Source organism: Spodoptera frugiperda, chromosome 14, assembly GCF_023101765.2.
Source record: "Spodoptera frugiperda isolate SF20-4 chromosome 14, AGI-APGP_CSIRO_Sfru_2.0, whole genome shotgun sequence".
Lineage (NCBI taxonomy): Eukaryota > Metazoa > Arthropoda > Insecta > Lepidoptera > Noctuidae > Spodoptera > Spodoptera frugiperda.
Genome location: NC_064225.1, coordinates 8,348,049 through 8,366,709, shown reverse-complemented (window position 1 = coordinate 8,366,709; position 18,661 = coordinate 8,348,049). Strand labels below are relative to the sequence as shown.

The 18,661-nt window shown below is 35.1% G+C and overlaps 1 protein-coding gene, 1 long non-coding RNA gene and 1 other non-coding gene across 12 annotated transcripts in view; 1 reads left to right on the top strand and 2 right to left on the bottom strand.

Moving 5' to 3' along the window:
* Positions 1-18,661, top strand: part of LOC126911406 (uncharacterized) — an 88,991-nt gene that overhangs the window by 29,776 nt on the left and 40,554 nt on the right. The gene's annotated exons all lie outside the window — the stretch shown is intronic.
* The window catches only part of LOC118279065 (uncharacterized), a 595,270-nt gene that overhangs the window by 557,399 nt on the left and 19,210 nt on the right, over positions 1-18,661 (bottom strand). For 9 of the 10 annotated variants that reach the window (XR_007705937.1, XR_007705938.1, XR_007705941.1 and 6 more), the window contains exon 2: positions 12,818-12,850. The exons of the other annotated variant lie outside the window; for it this stretch is intronic. The gene's annotated coding sequence lies outside the window, so the exon portion shown is untranslated. The remainder of the gene's footprint in view (positions 1-12,817; positions 12,851-18,661) is intronic. 10 annotated transcript variants of the gene reach the window in all.
* Positions 13,424-13,496, bottom strand: Trnam-cau (transfer RNA methionine (anticodon CAU)). The gene has a single exon. It is a non-coding gene; the product is annotated as a tRNA-Met (tRNA).

Sequence of the window (18,661 nt, the reverse complement as noted above, 5' to 3'; positions counted from 1 at the left end):
AATGATTACAGAACTTACATCACACAGTGCAAGTTATAAGTGACAGTGACAGGTAATAGCCGCGCCCTCTATTGTGAAAAATATATACCTACTTACATGCTCGATAATGATCGCGAAGAGAGTGGCGCCGCCTACCTGTCACATTGACACATTCAATACTTATTTGTTGTTAGTACGTTCATGAGTATTGGCCAATCAAGTAGAGTCAGCACATCAAGCTATGATAGTTGATCAAACAATTTTAGTGGATTTCCAACAAAAATTGGATATTTTTGATATTTTTGATGTAAGGTCAACAATTAATTGGTAGTGGCTAGTCTTAGTACTTATGGCTGCACATCAAGATAGTATATAAACCAGTATAAATTGACCTTCGTATGTGTGGAAAGATCATACAAAGCGAGTCCATGATAAACTGGCTTTGTTTATCTTGATATGTAGCCATATCTACAAAATTTACAACAGTGCTAGCCTATTGCCACACTCTAAACACATCTAGAATAGAATTCGCGCTAATAATTAACAATTTCGCAATCGAAACACCCAATTAACTTTTGCCCGACCTCGTGATGAGTAGGTTAATAAAAGTTTACCTCGTTTTAATAAAAAAATACCACTACCTCTACCACGTGATAATCGCAAAAGGAATCGGTTATGAAATTGACATTGACAGCTAGAAGATTGCCCACGTGACGTAAAACGTCAATTAATATTTATGACAGTTCACTCATTCACTCGTGTAAGTGAGAAGTGAAATAATACTAGTTTTTCGCCAGTGGCTTTATTTTACATGAAATTAAGAAGATTGCTCTCGTATTTCTCGATTCATTTCAATATCGGAACAAAATTAGTTTATGCTACTCTCTAAAAAGTAAGCATTTCAATACTAAAAGATTTTTTCGAATTGGTCTAGTAGTTTTGGAGGAGATAGAGAGGGCCGTGGTTTATAACGTCCCGCATCCCGCCAGCAAGCAAATACAAAAAGATGTCATCCCGTCAGTTATGACATCTCTTTGTATTTGCTTCATGGAAAATACCTATGTCAAATTATCTGTCAATTTTGACAGCATACAAACAGTATAGTATAGTTTGATATGCAAGGATACACGGTGATTTTTAGTAGAGCACAATCTGGTATGGGTTTATGGAACAGATCATTTCCTACATTTTTATCGAACAAAGGTATAGGAACTTTAATGTTAATTTCAAAATGACCCGATGATTTCTAAATTATCTGTTCTATTACCCCATTAATGAGAATTGTATTCTAATAATATAACAAATCGAGTATCAATCAGTTATGTATAGTACATTGTATTACGTTTTCTAAAAGCAATGGGATAGTATCCACTTCCATATCACTCAATATTCATGGTGATGCCAACGAACAATGCGCTGTAAGGCTTATCAACAACATTGCATATGAAAGTCAGATCTAATACTTTGTGTAGTAGGTAAATTTTCATTTAACATCTAGTAAAACAACGCCGTGTGATGATGGTTTATTAGAGTACATTAATTTCTCATCAATCCTTTTTTGTCGGAAAATCCGACTAATGGACTACACATTTAACAGAGATCGGGCAGTAGCGCTCTCTGATAAACCGTCAAGAAAAGAGCGTACCTACTCCTTTTTAAAAGGCCGCCAACGCACCTGTGGCTCCTCTGGTGTTGTGGGTATCCATGGGCGGCGCTGATCGCTTACCATCAGGTGAACCGTCTGCTCGTTTGCCACCTACTCCATAAAAAGAATCCTGGCCGTTTACTCTTGAAACCAATCTCAATGTCAATACAATTTCAATCCAATAAAATCTCAATAATGATTCACTGTTATAACTACAACCCCAATCGTAGCTGTTAAAATACAATTCAGAGTACGAAATATGAAGCCAAACTGAATACCATTCAGTTTATTCAATATCCACGCAATACGGATGCAATGGGTGCTAGTGATGCAACTCAAGAGTACGAAACACAATATCAATGTCGATCGATCAGAATTGGATTCAAGAGTAAGCCCCTGATTCTTTCTAACCCGCTTGCGAATTGGTGAAGACAGCAATCCCTTTTCTTTAAGTAGAAGACTTTGAGGTTATATGAAGATGATGGGACACAAAAGATTTTTTAAGGAATAGGAGGCAAACGAGCAGGGGCCTTAGTCTGCTATTAGAATTGTGTCAGAATGGTCGATCATTGGGCAGTGCGAGAGGGATGGAGCTATACAACCTGTTGAGTAACACAAATGAGTTTAGTTTTAATATTTGTTCCTGAAAATTTAACTAGGTGTCATGATTGTTTTTGGTTGTCATTGTAACTGTGTCATTCTTGCTATGTATATCTTTATTATAATAAAACGTTCTTTTTAGATATAAATACTGTTGTTCATTAAGAAATACTCCGTAATCTAACAGGTTATGGGCCCAGGAGGTTCTGTAATTGATATCTAAAAGAATATAGCAAAGAAAAAGTTACAATCGTATTTTGAGAAATAATCTCAAAATGGAGTCCACGCGATCTATGAACATGGATAAATTTGACGGAAATAACTTCAGACAATGGAAGTTTCAGATAAAATGTGCCCTGAAAGCAAAAGGGATTGATATTTCAGTGCCGAAACCGTCTGAAAATAGTGTTGAATGGACAAAGAATGATGGCATGGCGATGTTCATCATTACATCTTCGATGGAACTCAAGCAAATTACTCTGGTGGAAAATTGTGAAACAGCTCAGGAAATTATGACGAAACTAGAATCTATATATGAACAAAAGAGTGAGTTATGTAAAATGATAATCCATGAAAAATTTTATCAGTACAAAATGTCACCAACTGACAGCGTAGCTCAACATATTTCGAAAGTAGAATCGTTAGCCAAGCAGTTGAAAGAAAGTGGTGAAAATATCAGTGAAATGGCTGTGATTACAAAAATACTTGGAACACTGCCACAGAAGTACAGATCACTTCGTCAAGCATGGATGTCATTGGATCCAAAACAACAGACTCTTATCAATCTCACTGCACGATTGTTAGATGAAGAAGCTAGTTTGCAATGTGAAGAAGAGCAAGAAACTGCTCTCCTTGTGGCCAACAAAAGTTGGAAGAAGAGCTCTAAGCAAAGTGAGCCAAATAAAAATGCTTGTAGTTCGAATCAGAATAATAACACTAAACATAGGTTTGAATGTTATAATTGTGGAAAACGAGGACATTTTTCTCGAGAATGTCGTTATCCAAAGAAATCCAAGAACAGAAAACCTCAACAAGAAGGTGCAAATATGTTAGCGTTCAATGTAGAAGCAGGTTTACATGAAGCTGAACAGAATGCTTGGATTTTAGATAGTGGTGCCTCCGCACATATGACTTACAGAAAGGAGTTCTTTGCAGAACTATTTGAATGCAATCAGAAATCATTGACATTAGGAAACAAGCAGTCAGTGGAAGTAGCTGGCATAGGCAAGGTATTAATAAAGAGATATGTCAATGGACAGTGGGAGACTAGTGAACTACATGATGTATTGTATGTTCCGAATTTGCGACGAAATCTATTCTCAGAGGGTGTGATTATGCGAAAATCATACACCATTGTTAAGAAAGACTCCAATGCATTCATTTACAAAGATAATAAGTTAGTATTGTATGCAACAATGACTGATAATAATCTATATGAATTGAAAATAAAAGCTGTAATCTCGGATACATGTAACTTGGTACAAAATGACAAAAGTAACATTAAAATTTGGCACGAAAGATTGGGACATATTAACATACAAAATATCAGGAATATGAGTGCTGAAAATACAGTAGAAGGCTTGAATTTTGACAACAATGATAAAGCTGATTTTGTCTGCGAAGCATGTGCCTATGGAAAGCAGTGCAGATTTAGATTTTTCAAATCTGTAAGAGGAGAACTACAGCCAGGTGACCTTATATATAGTGATGTCTGTGGTCCAATGAGTCATACATCTGTTCAAGGTGCAAGATACTTTGTATTGTTCAAGGATGCAGCAACAAGCTTCAGGCATGTATATTTTGTAAAGCATAAAAGTGATGTGATTGATATATTCAAGAAATACAATGCTATTATCAAAAATAAATACATGCATAGTATCAAAATATTGCATACTGATAACGGAAGAGAGTATGTAAATAAATCCTTCAAAGATTATCTAAGTAAAGAAGGTATAGTTCATGAGTGTACTGCACCTTATACACCTGAACAAAATGGGCGTGCTGAAAGAGAGAACCGTACCATTGTAGAGAGTGCACGTTCCATGTTGTATGCAAGAGATGTGTCACTGGAATTATGGGCAGAAGCTGTGAATTGTGCAGTTTATTTATTAAACAGAACTTCTTCCAGCCAGACTCCTAAGAAAACACCATATGAACTATGGAATGGCATCAAACCTGATGTAGGCCATGTGAAGGTATTTGGAAGCATTGGTTATGTCCATATTCCTGATCAACTAAGAACAAAACTCGATAAGAAGAGTGAGAAAATGATACTAGTTGGGTATGATAACAACAATTATAGGATGTTCAATCCAGAAACCAAGAAGATTAAAATATCTAGAAATGTTATTTTTGAAGAACATAATGTTCCAGAGAGAAGGAAAAATATTACACAAATATATATTAATGATGAAGAGAAGACATTAGAACAAGAAAATCAAATGCAAGAAAATAATCTAGAGAATACTAATTTAGAAATGTCATCATCAGAGAATGACAATAGCATGTTGAGTTGTAGTAGTAGTAGTGACCCTACATATGAACCGTCTCAAGAATTAGATGATGATTTAATTTCAAGAAATATAAATTTGAGACCTAGAATTAATAGAAGATTTGAAGCAAATCTTGTTGAACTGTCACTGCCTCAGACATACGCTGAAGCAATGAAGAGTCCACAAAGAAATGAATGGTTGAAAGCTATTGATGAAGAACTGCTTGCGCATGAAGAAAATAATACTTGGACTCCAGTCGAGAGGTCTGGTCAACATACACTTACTACAAAGTGGGTTTTTGCAATTAAAAAGGGAGAAAATGATCAGGTAAGACGTTTCAAAGCTCGTTTATGCGCACGAGGTTTTAATCAAATTAAAGACGTAGATTATCAAGAAATATTCTCTCCAACAACGAGATACGACTCTATAAGAATTGTTCTTTCTATTGCAGCTAAGTATAAATTAGAAATTCAACAATTTGATGTAAAAACTGCTTTTTTGAATGGGTACTTGGATGAGGATATTTTTATAGAAGTACCAGAAGGAATTACATTTAAAAATGATTGTATTTTAAAACTTAATAAATCATTGTATGGTCTGAAACAGGCATCGCGTTGTTGGAATAGAAGATTCACTGAATTTTTAGTTAAGTATGGTTTTGTGCAATCTCAGGCTGACTGTTGTGTTTATGTAGGTATTTTCAATGGGGTAAAAGTAATTCTAATAATTTATGTTGATGATGTACTTTTAGTTTCTTCTAGTTCCTCAATGATTAAAATAATTATGAAAGATTTGAAACAAGAATTTAAAATAAGGGAACTAAAATTGAAATATTTTGTGGGAATGGAAATAGAGAGAGTAAATAATAGTATCTATATTTGTCAAAGGGATTACATAGAACAAATAATAGAGAAGTTTTGTATGAGTAATTCAAATCCTGTCAATACCCCGGCAGATGTAAATGTTGTTATTTCAAAGAAAATTGATGAAGATATTGTTAATTTTCCATACAGGGAAGCTATAGGCTCCTTATTGTTTTTAAGTTCTGTTTCAAGGCCCGACATTTCATTTGCTGTCAATGTTTTGAGCAGATATGTAAACAATCCAAGTCAGCAACATGTAAATGCACTTAAACGTGTTATTAGATACCTAATAAATACTAAGGACTTATGTATAACTTATGGAGGAAGTAGTGATCTTACTGGCTATTCAGATTCAGATTTTGCAGGCGATATTGATACGCGTAAGTCTACTACGGGTTACATTTTCTTTTTGAATGGGGGACCAATAACGTGGTGTAGCCAGAAACAAAAGACTACTGCTCTCTCCACGACAGAAGCAGAATTTGTAGCTGCATGTGAGGCTGCAAAGGAGATATTGTGGTTAAAACAATTATTGTTAGACTTAGGTGAAAATATTATATCTGTGCCGTTGTATGTTGATAACCAGAGTGCGATCAAGCTGATCAATAATCCTGTTTATCACAAGAAAACTAAGCACATAGATATAAAGTTTAATTTTATAAGAGAAAAGGTTGAGGTTGGTGTAATTAAGATAAATTATATTCCTAGTAATAGTCAATTAGCTGACATATTGACTAAAGCATTACCAACTCAATCTTTTATCTATTTAAGAGATCAGATTTTGTTTTCTTTTCCCACTGTTTGATATGTGAGTTTCAGTGGGAGATTTATTTTTTTATTGTAGTTAAATTTTAGGGGAGTGTTGAGTAACACAAATGAGTTTAGTTTTAATATTTGTTCCTGAAAATTTAACTAGGTGTCATGATTGTTTTTGGTTGTCATTGTAACTGTGTCATTCTTGCTATGTATATCTTTATTATAATAAAACGTTCTTTTTAGATATAAATACTGTTGTTCATTAAGAAATACTCCGTAATCTAACACAACCTACATAGCTCCGTCCCTCTTGCACTGCAGATCTGTCACCCGATGGTAAGCGATTAACGCCGCCAATGGACACTCGCAACACCAGAGGAGTCACAGGTGCGTTGCCGGCCTTTTAAGAAGGAATACGCTCTTGAAAGTGGTGAAAAGTGGGGGTTCAGTTACATAATGTGTACCTCTGCCTATCCCATCGCAGAATATGGCGTATTGTTGTTATGTCACTACAAAAGAAAGTAATTGAAATTGATACAATCACTCGCCTTCAAAGGGAGTCCACTATGTCACCAAAGAACTGCACTCACAACGAATTTTCAACTATATCACAAAGTTATAAAGTTGAAATTATATTGAAGGGCACGACAGATAGGGGTAGCTTGATGTGCTGTGTGACCATGGATTGTTTTTTTTTTGCTTCGCTAGGGCAACGCAAAGTTTATTGACATCTGTATTGGCGCGCCAACTTTCACAATGGCCGACAAAAACTATTAAAAAATAACAATAATGTCATGATCTGCTAGTCTTCGTAGTTGAGTGGATACAAGTGCAGTGATAAACCGGGTACACAGCGTTCAATTCCCGAGCTAAGCTGTGTTATTGAGATTATTGAATGAAAAAGTTGCTTTTCAAGTAAGAGAATCACAGCATAATCTTCTTGACTAGCTGATTGGACTAATCTTTCAACAAAACTAATCAGGTACAAGCTCTGGCTTCAAACGTTTGCCCAAACATTGGAAGCCAACACCACTCATCCAAGGTGTTGGTAGAAAATAATCACCTCAGTGTTTGGCCAACGCTAATTTCTACATACAAGGGTAATTGCATTGTGTGAATAGGGTTACCGGAGGCCCAATTAACCCCATTCCCAATACTCGAATCTCCAAAAATCCTTAAATTCCTAACTCCAAAAAGCCGGCAACGCACTTGTAAGGCCTCTGGTGTTTAGGGTGTCCATGGGCGTCGGCAATTGCTTACCATCGGGTGATCCGATGGCTTGTTTACCGGATTATGCTATAAAAACATTTGGCGCCAACGCTTTGGCCAATACTCGTGGAGCCAGTGTAACTATACATACATATTTCACTATCTATGTAATACATAACGACCAGCTATTAACATTCTATGCCCAATACAGCGCTGCTCAATTTCCTTATGTTTCAACTTCGTTCCCGATTCGCACCGTGAAATAATAATCCAAGATAACAATTACGACCGCAAAGAATGCTCGTAAAATGTAATCGGTCGGTCTCTTGTGTAATTTAACATAACATACATAACATCTACTTTTTATGGCCCAAAAATAGAATGAAGAATTGAGGGACCAAAGATTTGCCAACTGCCACGTAGGTCACCGGTGACCTACATTAGTGGAGGATTTGGCTTCAATAGTTTTCTGATGGCAGTTAAAGGCTTAAGAGTAAGTACCATATATCAGATCGAGAAGGGGTTAAATTAAACAAACAAACAACGTACAGGTCGTGTCTCTGTCCTTGTCATATAGAGCATGACATCATTGACGTATCATTTTGGTTTTTGTTGGGCATAGAATTAAAAATGATTTTAATAATTGCTGCAACAGTTCTTGGAATAACTGCTAAAAAATTAATTCTAGTTCCAAATAAAAGCATAGAATCCCATAAAATTAATGTACGAAGGTCGTATAGCCAAAATTATTCACATCTTCCTTCTGATCTTTGTGAGGGGGCGGCGTTTGATTGCTAACAGTATTGTATGCACCCACACATTGACATAACCTATATAACCTACAAGGTTGCACCTACATACGTGTAGAGTTCGCGAGTGACACAACTTATGACAAATTATTATGAGTTTAATTATGACACAGATAAGGGCCAATTTAATTGATGCGGTACCTTTATGTATGTATTGTTACTCTCACAATAATTGGGGAAAAGTGGGCGAATAACAACTCTACCTACATAGACATACACACATACATATTTCAAAAGCGCCAGTACTTATATGAATTCCTTGAAATAATTCCTTTGATTCAGATTCATAGTCAGGGCATAATTGGCCTTAGTAGAGGCCACCTTAGAGGCTCATATACAAATCGCCGCGTCGTATGTCGCGGAATGCTGCTCATGACTATGAGCCTCTAGCATGGCTTGAAACTAGTCAAGTTCCTCGTCAAACAGTTACATGAGTAAGCCGATAACATAATAATTAATTTATTATGTCTCACGAAAGTTATAATAAAACTTTACTGCATCATTCGTTTGCTACATTTAAGTCTAAGTTATCCTTGTTTTCATCTCAAACCGGTTGCAGAAACTGCAAAGAAATGACGCTTCATCATCAGGGATGACATCATCTACCGCAGGTCTGGTGTAAACGCAAACTGCTGTAATAAGTCACCTCGATAGCATCAACATTGAGTCGCGGTTTTTTGACACACCGCGCAAAAACTACACCGCCTCTGGTGACTTACAAGTTACAAGTGAAATTTTGATTTCACCGAAAATAAAATTAACAGCAGTCGATTCGAGTTTTTTGAGATCCTATTTATTGTGAATGCTTTTGGATGTTTGTCAGGTTATTACGTTTGTTGCTGAAGTATTGAGTAATTCAACATTGTAATAGTCCATCCATAAATAACTTTTTTATACCGGGAAAATGTTACCGAACCATGAAGCTATGATTATAAAAAAAATTGATTAAAATCTTAAATCAAATCAAATTTAGTAAGGTACAGCAACATGCATAGCCTAATACATGTGGGTAGGCAGAGACTATGGACCGCCAATTGCTACGAATCTTACCTACATACCTCTTTCACTTCATCAACAGTCATCAGTCTTTTCATGTATGCTCGTCGGTTAAGGGTACTTTTAATTTGGCCCTTCTTTAATATATCGTCAATCTGGTCTTTATATGTCCGTCTAAGGCGCCCTCTACCGACGGCCCCATCCATATCCGCCTTGTTTATTTCTTTCGTAAGTCTACTTTCATCAACCCTTTCTACATGTCCAAACCATCGTGACTAATAAATAATTGTGACTAAATACTGTATTTTCTAACACCTGTGTACATTATGGATGCAATAAATACTTGAATATGTACTTGAATCCGAAAATCGTACAGCAAAGTTACACATATTATACCTACGGTGTGATTAATGTAACATTTTCATTTTAATACGTAAGTAAACGCTAGCAATCAGAAGGGCAAAGGTTTTCAATGAATAATACGCGGCCATTTTTTCTCTAATTTGTTATTATATCAGAGGAGAAAGTGAGATGTGGACACAGATCTCTTATCTCATTGATTGATTGTATACTCTGTGGCGATACGTTGCTGCCATCGAGTGAAAAACTATACGTCAAGATTATTTTCAACTGGGAAAGCTGACTATGATACAATCAATAGGATAGATGACTTATTTTTATTTTAATGTCCGTCTTGTAGATTATTTTCAAATATTAAGTACACACGTATTTTTTATTTTCTTAGGGAAAAAAATACTTACGAATATAAAATTATATCGATTTGAAATATCCCGTGACGTTACTTCTAGGTATGTTTTATTTATACGTAGAAGTTTTCATTCGTTTTATCTAAGTATTGTTATCCTTTGTGACAAAACCTGACTGACGGCCTAATCAGATTTTTTTATTTTCATACCTCGTCATCATCCCCTATTCTAAATGTCTAAATGGCCACTTTAAATCATTATACTTCTGTTACCTATTACTCTAGGAAAATCCTATTTATTAGCAAGTCTATTTGATAACACGAAAACAACTTGCATAACAGCTCAAAATAATTACGTAAACACACAATACTAAAAGCGAATGATCTTGAAACAAAACGGAATGTCCTCGTCTATCTCACAACTTCACAAGCGCTCAGTTAGCGAAATTACGACCATCTTGTTAAATAAAACATCACGTAACACTTATCATTAGACTACTACATAGTAACGCATCGCATGCAGTTTTGTGGATTTTGTCACGCACTCGCCAATATGGCGGACAACGCCCGTGACAATTTACGTAAAATATCAATTCTGTATTGATTAAATTATCTCTAGGTTCCCTTGGAATGCAGATAGACTGCATTGTTTGGTGATAAAGACTAAAGACTAGCCCTAGATCACCTAGATGTCATGTTTCGGAATATTTTGGTATAATCTGTGGAGTTCATGTTTTTGGGGGCGTGGTGAATAAGTGTGTATCTGACAAATGTGTACTTTTTTGTTGACTGTCGTGAATATGTATTTGTAATCGATTTTTAGCTAGCGAATGATGGGATTCTTAGATCAATATTTTCTAATATCAATTATCATTTACAAGCATTCATTAGATAAATATTTAAATACGTAGAATTGGCTTTCTCATTAACATAGGTAAATGGAAACGAATAGCTATACTTTGATTCAATTTTCTTGTTACTTTAAATTGTAAGTAAGCAACTTAAAATGAAAATATCTCATTTCAAATGCACCAGAAAAAGTTTAGTGTAAATGACATTTCATTAAAGAAGAAAAACAAAACAAACTCAATATGGTGCTGACAGAAACTCGCTGAATCATGCAACGTAAGTAAGAACTACAATCGAATTGAATTGAATCGATCAAATAAATAATCGTAAAACCAAACCGATTAACGCAATACGAATTGTTAGTCGACAACAGTAATCGTTTAGCTGTAGCCCTTTTTGTTATCTGTGGTTACTCGGTTAGCCAATCAGGGGCTGGGATTTCTCACGGCACGGCATGCTTTTAGTGCCCCGTAACAATAAGTGTAACATTGCGAAATAGTGCTCATATTTGATCTATTTCACTTCTTTGTGTTTAAGATGAGAAAATGCCACAATTAGATAAAGCTCACACAATAACTACGAATTGTTGTTATGTAAAATCTTATACAAGTTCAGTGCGAGATGGTAATCTGCTTTGTTTTTACTTTTTAGGTTTTACAGCGTAACCAAAATAAACATTTGTTTAGTTAATTTAGAATGACTTGGGTATTTAAGTATTACTTAATATACAGTAACTTTTAATTCAGTTTCATGTAACACCTACCTAGCAATAACATCCATCGTAAGCTGACCTCTAATTGTTAAGGTTTTTGTTACGGAGAGAGGTCAGTTTCGCTGGCTCTTGACTAAGTGTCTAAGTATTATACCCAAAATTACTAAGTAATAGTTTCATTGATATAAGTTTTTAAACTGACATGGTCACTAGTTATTACTAGTTATTTTTATTTGTGAACAGTTAGTTCATGGCGCTTGACCATGCCGAAATATTATCGGACACTCACAAAAACTAATGAACATGGTAAATAACCCGATTTAAGTTCTAATGATATTACTTTTATTGAGATTCTTAATGGTGAGAAGATTTGCCTTACAGCTTCTGCTTAAAGCAAAAATACCATAAAGTTCACCAAGGTTAAGGCTTTATATCGTACAGAGTATTCATAAAAAATAACCCAGTCATTAACAACACGAATTTGAACTTTAATCCCAGTGCAATATGGCTGTAATTAGCGGAGTCAAACTACCAGCTATTACGTGTGGTTATCGTTTGAAATTAAAATTGATTTACGTCGACACCTTTAGACATTGACGTTAACATTACTAGTGAGTTATTAAATATTTAAATGTTTGTTTATGTAATACTAACATTGTTTGAGTAGCTTGTTTAAATAGAATCGCAAGGGCGACTGACAATCACGACATCTCGACTTCTACACACGAATCGTACAAGTTCAACGTAAAAATGTATTATTATTATAACTTTCGTGAGTGAGACATACTAAATTAATTATTATGTTTACGAGGAACTCGTCTAATTCTCCATGTAGAGGATCATATTTGACTAGGATTCCGCGACATACGACGATTGATAATCTAATAACATAATAATGAATAGGTATAGGAAACACAATGCGGCGATTGATCCTACTTGGTCGAAGTTGTACGCCAACGAAAATGTACACGAAAATCACCCCAATGACCTTAACATTAAGAGCCCCAGGTCTTGCAATACGTATGTATGTAATTTTAAGTTAGTACCTGTTATTACAACAGATGTAAAACTCCATCCGTTTATAAATTCGTTGAAGATGGCCTATCGATAAGGCAAGCGTATTCGCTTTGCTTGTTACCTTAGATGACGAAATTTGATAAAAAATAAACAAAAAAAAAATATTTTAATAATTTGCACTTACATCCTTGTTAGCGACCCGCCTCTGAATTTGAATCTGGAAAGAAAACAAATCAATTTTATTTCTTTTTATTTTATGACATCGTTGTAAACTTTCTTTTGAAACACAATAAATTATAATCAGTAAATATTATAATATTATGACATGATTATGATCAAATGGAAACGACATACTTAGAAAACATTGCAACACGACGAATAAATAAATAATTTCGAAGCATTTATTTATTCGTTTAATACTTCTACTTGTCAATAGATGGCGTTGAAATAAATCTTGACAGCAATCTATTTGTGAAATGTCGCACGCATTGTGGCGGGCGGAATGCAAGTTGCGAAATTGTGTAGCGACTTAATTACGAGTCTTATTACTATTTATGAATGTAAACAATCACAGATACAACGGTTGTACGTGGGCAGGTTTTGTAAAGATATTTCATTGTCTAGGCTGATGGGATTTGCATACGCGTTAACATTTCGCAACGAACGCCAGGTGCGTATAGATTGATAGTTGCAACAGAACCAGTGGCAAACAAGTTCCATGGCCTCGTTTATTGAGAAAAACTATCAGGTAAAGAATAAAAAAGTGTTAGGGAAAATACACAAAAAGAATTGCCCCGGGTGAGGATCGAACTCACGACCTTAAGATTATGAGACTTACGCGCTGCCTACTGCGCTACCGAGGCCAGTGATAAGGATGTCGAAATTATCGAGTCAGTATCACACGTGATAATTGCATTTACTTTTAATTTCTATTTTTTTAATTTAACACATCATGAATTTTTAAGGCTACGTCTACCAAAAAAATTTAACACAACAACAAACATTAACATGTAATGGAAGAAAAATAATTTTAAATCAAAATAAAATTAATCACTTAAATATTTTTTTTAATTAACCATTACAAAATATTATACTAAAAATATTAAGTAATATTAAATTTAAAAAAAGAATGTTCTTATTCCGCTTTACGTTTAAGTAGAGTGACAATGATAAAGCAATTCCAAGGACAATTCCGAGTTATTTAACGTCAATACAAATACATTAGCAAAGGGTAGCTAATGTAGGTAGTATCAGTGAAACAGGTCTAGGAATGCAGCCCAGCATGTTTATTGTTCACCAGTGTCGCCAAGAATGTGCTAGAACAATCACAATATCTGTATAACTATTTAATTTGCAGGAAAAAAATGTTATGGCCGATATATTGTAGTTATAGCCGTCTTTGTTACTCGTACTTGGTATTTACTTTAGTAAGACACTTGCGTTTGAAAGACTTTTTATGATAGAACAAGCCGGTAAACGAGCAGACGGATCACTTGATGGTAAGGAATCGCCGCCGCCCATGGACACCCGGAACACCAGAGGCGTTACAAGTGCGTTGCTGGCCTTTTGGGGTTAGGAATTTAAGGGTTGTTGGGGAATCGAGGATTAGGAAGATTGGGAAGGGAGTAACTGTGTGCCGCGCATACAGGTTTAATATTCCTTTGATTTTAGGTGACAGAATAAAATTAATGCCGTAATCTTTGATTTTAACGACACAAGAATTAAGATTTGTTCATAAAATCTAAGCAGTTGAACAAAATAGATGATGGATCGTATAAATTAGTAAGTTTTTTGTATTGGTAACTGAATTAAATTTTCTGCTGACTTAAAATGATAGGCTTATATATATATAAACTTATACTGTATAAGCTTAGGACGAGCTCTCAACAACCAAACTAGCTACTAGCAAATTGTCGTCGGGAAAGCCAACAAAAGGGTCATCTTCAAACATTGTTATCACATTTACTTTCGCCAGCTATCGACTCCTGTCGATACTTCTAGTGATACGACATTCTGAGCACGTAACATGACACTTTCACTGGCCAATAATTATGCCAACAGTCAGCAGTCGGCCGTCTTTCGATAGCTACGCTTTTGTTTCACGCCGCCATCGGCATCGGCTAGAAAGTAACTCGATATTGTTTCTAGCGAGTATCTTGTTATTGTTGTTTATATGACACAAGGTTTGGTGAATTTTAAGTGGCGTACCTGTTTGGTTGTTTGTTGATTGGTGTAGACTAGATTTTCATTGTGAATTGTTATGAAATTAATACATTTGTATGGTTTTTAATCTCAGACTCAACACCTTAGTGATAAATAAATTTATGTTTGATCTTAATCTTAAAGAAGTGGGTGAGCCGAGACGAAGTGTCAGACTATTTCTCTTGAGGTGACAACCATCATGGTGGGAATCATACAATGACTTTGAGTCGCCATGCCGCGGTAGGGTGTTACGTGTTAAAATAATATTTGGAGATATGTTTTACTGACCGTTCCTTACTTCAATAGCTTTGAGCAATTGAGCCTGAAACTAATTAGTTACACCTGGTCAATATTTCTGTACTAGCAAGAGGAAAACTATTTCTAAATTAACTGTCATGTCGCAGCCTTACAGATATTTTACGACTAGAACGCAAACATTCGGAGGTCGCACAACTAATATTGCTTGAATGTCTCAGATATGCAGATTAAATTATGGAAATTAACAAGATTACACAACTCACATGTGCGTGTCTATAAAAACGCCTGTTAGATTTAAATTGCAAAAAAGCTTCGAGGAAAATTCTCTCGCAGACATATGCGACAGTAGGTCATTGCGATCCACGGCCGCACCCTTGTCATATGTAAGCAAGTCTCCAGTAACTTACTCATGTCCAAGTTATTTTTTACTTAATAAATACTTACTAAGTAATTACTCGCCAAAAAGGTTGCGTAAACAAGAAAGTTTTATTCAGGAAGTCAATCTGACCTTTCCATTTATTTTTAAACCTCAAACCTGCTGATTGGCCGTACTTGATGATTGGAAAATCAGTGACTGGAATTTCGCATTAACACAGTATCACAGTACCTATAGGCATCACAGTAAAACAGCGTCTACTGTTGTGCAAAGACTTAAGCAATACTTATTACTAATCTAACAGATTTAATATGCCAATAATAATGAGGGAAGGAATTATTTGCGACAATTTATTCTTAATGCAACGTATAATCGAGACAAACTCTGTCCTAATGCGTTAAATTACGAATAAATCCAATTTTGTCGTAATCGAGTTTCCATATCAGTTTCGCGCCATTTTCGAACGTCGCCATGTTTAAAGCTATCAGTGCGAACTAGAACCATAGTGGAACGCGTTCTCCGTGGAGTTTTCATTGAGATTTGTGCCGAGTGTTCATGCTGATACAGCCAATAGGAATGCAGATTTTTTTCTTTCAATGCTACAAAGAAAAATAAAAGAATTCAAAGTAATCCAACTAGGTATGTTGATTGTTATGTATATTGTGTTGATATAAAGATCTTGTTATGGCTAAGATATTGTGTACTGTGGTATATTGTTTTGAAAAAATTATTAAAAGAAAATTCCTTTTAAAGTTGTACTGCGTTTAGTGTGATGATTGGATGAGGTAATTTAGTGACATATTTATTATGATTTATGATAAATAATTAATTAAATTCAGAAATGAAATGCCATCAATGTTGAATCTAAATTAAATAGCCTGCAGCTAGAAATGTTAATTAGATGCGGATCGTTCATCAACGGCTCTATTTGGTTTAACATTAAACCAATCTAGATCGCATTCAAGGCTTGCCTTCTCGTTTAAACTACGGAAATGCCACAAATATTTTATAGACCTCTATTCAAATCAGAATAAAATAAATCAGCTTAGGTACACTACATGTGTAAGTAAGATGTATCCTCAGTACCAGTTTGCTTTACGTTGAACGAAATAGCGCTATGATTGGCCGGCACGAATAAACCAACCAATCGGAGCGCCAAACGAGCGCTCTCGTTTTGTTAAACGTAAAGCAATCTAAAGTTACTGTTATTGGTAAAAATAGAAAACATTGCAAAAACTTCGTAATTGTGTTAAAACATAAAAAAATGCTAATATATTCAGTAATACTAATACTGCAACATTATTTCGAACATAATCATTAGGTAACTCCTGACACGACGGTCGAACCAATCAGTTTTTGTCGCAAAACGTCTCAATTATAAGTCCATGGTCTTAATTACAAACCGCTAACTCCTACATGCCGTCACATCACGGCGTGGCTCTAATGATGTTCAATCTTACTACATAATATGTTACATAGATTACATACGAGTATAAGCTGTCGTTTTTTGCTCAAATTCCATCAAACACCTTATACCTTGCTTATAAAGTATATCTTCCATCTTTTAAACCTCAATGACGTAAGAAATGGAAAAAATCACTTAATTTTTTATGCTCTACGATCGGCTAAAGGTTTCCAAATAGGTTTATTATGTTAAACAAATAATTTGTAATGTAAACAGAATATTAAATCTACATAAATAAGTTTAGATTGCTGGTGTTATAAATATAGATTATTAATATAAGAAATATTGTGTAATTATGTTGTATGCCAACTAAATTGCTTATTAAACGTGTTCAATTTATTTTAAACGTCCGTTACAACAAAAAAAAACTTAACTATAATAATTATTCACCACGTTTTTATTCAAACAAAATAAAATCAATAGAGTATGATATAAGACCTGTGGACTACCTGGTGGGTTTACCAGGGATCCAGCTCGAAAAGCAGGGGTAGGAACGGCGTGGTTTTTAGTCAGTACGATTCTGACACTCCGTCTAGCCTCGCCCAAGGCGAGAGAAGTAATTGGATGATTTTTCCCCCTCAAAAAAAAAACAAGGTATGATATAAAACATTCCATTCTTAACAAACCAAAGCCAACAAAAACCAGTTTAAAGAAATTAGTTTTTTGCGGCAGCATCCTCGTTACATCATCATAGATCACGTGTCCTTCATAACCGCGCAGTGTGGTCACCGCAGTGGGCTCCACATGTCAATATTGCCCAAGTAGTAAGTAGGTATGTGTGTCGCAGGCTTAAGTTTTGTCAATAAGTTACGACAAACGCATTGTAGGGACATGCTGATGGTTCTAATGACTTCAATACACTCTTGCCAAGGCTGACCGCATTTTTGATGTGCGCTGATAAAATAAATTCTTGGTTACTAGGCTTTACAAGGTAATGTCGATCGATTGGTCTTGTACTCACATCCAACTATACTGATTGCGTATCGGTCTAAGGCATATTCACTAGGTCATGTCCAAATACTCAAACGCTACTCAATTTTAAGACGCTCTCAAAACTAGTTCTGTCCTTATCAATTCTTTATAAAATGACTGAGATAGCACGATATTTAAGTGCAAATTAAAATTGAGTAGCATTTCAGTATTCGGGCGTCGGGCTTTGAAAGATTAACTTAAGATCAGTTTTTTGGTTTTTCGCAAATTGTCAGAGTAGCAATTCTATTATTACTTGCATCCTTGCATCACGTATTATTATCTACCGTTTTGCAGTTTGAGATAATGCATTGGTACTTACGTATTGCGTACTTCGTGCTTAGCTAGGATCACCATGAATTCAACATTGAACGGATTTTTCCCGAAAATATTCTAGAAGCTAAATTATTAAGTCACACATCTACTTTGTCCAATGAGGTAGCTCTATAAGCTAGATTATAATCTCGTAAGTTGGTAATCAAAGAACGCAATAATATGAGATTTAATAGGACTGCTTATTCGGAAGAACTGGGTTACTGTTGCAAAATGACTTGTCGCTTGATGTCGGTTTATGTGTATTATTGAGCCAATACTTGAAAGAGAATGGCTGTTGATATTAATGAAATTGTTTTTAGTTGACATGTCTAGTGGAATGGTTGACTAATACGCCTGCTTTTTTACAGAAAAAAAAATGAAAACTACTGATTACTGTACAAGTATGTTATTGCAAATGCTTGTCAAAACGAAACTTTAAGATA